The 2,041-nt window shown below is 44.7% G+C and overlaps 1 long non-coding RNA gene across 1 annotated transcript; it reads right to left on the minus strand.

Moving 5' to 3' along the window:
• On the minus strand, window positions 1-1,793 carry LOC126407565 (uncharacterized). The gene is made up of 3 exons (XR_007571804.1): window positions 1,650-1,793; window positions 309-539; window positions 1-92 (listed from the first exon to the last, which is right to left on the minus strand). It is a non-coding gene; the product is annotated as an uncharacterized LOC126407565 (long non-coding RNA).
• Between the last annotated feature and the right edge of the window lie 248 nt (window positions 1,794-2,041).

The raw sequence follows: 2,041 nt of genomic DNA on the forward strand, positions 1-2,041 counted from the left end.
CTGTCTCTGTTCACACACACATGAAAACAGGACTGCTGCAGGACGTAGGTTCCTCAAATTCCCCAAACCAGATGCTTTCTATTGGTGTGCTGCTAGACAATAATTTCAACAACGCAGGTCATTACAAGGCTATGTGATGAAACTGTAAATTGTGAGTAGTATTCTGTCAAAATATTATTTGAATGATTTAGAATTGCTTTATTTTTAATATCCTGTAAACACAATACTTACATTTTCACAAACACTGACTTGCCGTACAGTATAGTCGCACTATTTTATGTCATCGGGATGAGATGTAGCTCACTTACCCTCATTGCACATGCTTCTTGTTTTAGCTCATCTGTACACTGCACTGTTGTCTTGATCTTTGGGCCTGTAATTTCACTTTGTAGAAATATTGTATGTTGTCTGTGCTCCAGGTGAGAAGCAGCAGCTGTTCGGTGCAACCACTGCTGCCACTGCTGAAGACCCAGGAGCATTCTCAGATGAAACAGAGCAGTGCAGATGATGGGAGCTGACAAGAGGGTGTCCATGTGTCTCTGATAAAGGTTTGATATCAAGTATACATGTCACTACTGTTCTGAACTGAGCTGTACTGCAAGCAGGCATGGGCAAGATATATAAATTCTTCAGAAAAAGAAAATTATTTTTACTAGTATTATTGCACTCTACTCTGTCATACTATGCCTGACTTATTTCAAGGTAAAATGTAGTTAAAACATGCAGCATCTTGGTGACTTACAAGACAAATTTTTTTCATACCATTAAATTTTACAACTTAATTGCAATGTAAAACAGTTTGTATTTAAAGCCCTTAAATGACTATTGTTCTACAGTATCTACAGGTGAATTGACTTAAGAAAATGACAATATTATGAGCAGTCTATACAATTTACAGGCAATAAGCAGCTGAAATGCATCATTTTTGCAAAGCCTCCCTACACACACATGCAACAAGGTGGAAGCACTGGGTCAGCCATGAATGACGCCCCTAGATCAGTTTAGCGGTTCAGTGCCCAGGAGGTGAACTGGTACCTCTCCATCTGCCAGTCCACACTCCATACTTGGTTCGTATGGGCACTTGAGCCAGCGACCCTACAGTTCCCAAGCCAAGTCCCCATGGACTGAGCAACTGCCACCTATAATTTAAACATGTAAAAGCTGTAGGGGTTTTCCAAAGTACAAAATGAGTCATGATCTTTGCGATGAAATAAGTCAGGCAGTGATGTTTCAGTGATGTTTCTGATGTTTCTACTTCCACTGTTTTGCTGCTGCTGAGTGACATCAATTTTGTGTTCATCAACTAATGGACAATTTGAGTGTTCATTACAGTACTGTACATTTGCCATGTTGTGGTATGTCACCATGTACAAGAACATTGTTGTTTAAAGAGCCAAGCACATAGTGAGCCTTGGGAGGGTGAAACTGGAGCTGTGTGTCAGTGTACTAGAGACCTAAAGGATTTGGGGGTCAGACGAAAAGGTGCTCTGAGGCCTGCACCCCACTATCGCAGCTGCCACCCTCCCAGCACAGACACGAGAGGCCCCACTCTGGCATGAGGGTTTTACTTGGAGCTGGTTTCATCAGCTCAGAGGTGGCTAATACTGTACAGTTATCACTCTGCTCCTTGAGAGCTACAGTTGCTTTACCTTGTCATCACGGAGACTCTGTTGCTGCTACACTGCAATTTCTCCCCAATCAAAGCTCTCCTTGGCAGGGCTTGAGCCCAGTGCTGAGGCCTGGTGGCAGCTGAGGCCGGGGCTCAGTCACCCTGCGTGCCGCTGCGAGTGGTGGTCTGTTATGCTTGTGCAGCGTTTGAAGGTGCTCCCACTGTCTGTGGAATGCAGCGCTGGGCGTGTTGGATGAGGGGCCTCCAAAAAGGGAGAGGAGGAAAGGAGGCGGGGGAACTTGGAGAGAACGAGAGAGAAGAAGGGGGTGGGGGTGGGGGGAAGGGGGGGTGGGGGGTGACTTTTGAACAGTGCCGTCAGGAAGTTATGACTCAATTTTTAATCGTGGCAGTAAAACACAGAGTAAGAGCATG

The sequence above is a fragment of the Epinephelus moara genome, chromosome 20, assembly GCF_006386435.1.
Source record: "Epinephelus moara isolate mb chromosome 20, YSFRI_EMoa_1.0, whole genome shotgun sequence".
NCBI lineage: Eukaryota > Metazoa > Chordata > Actinopteri > Perciformes > Serranidae > Epinephelus > Epinephelus moara.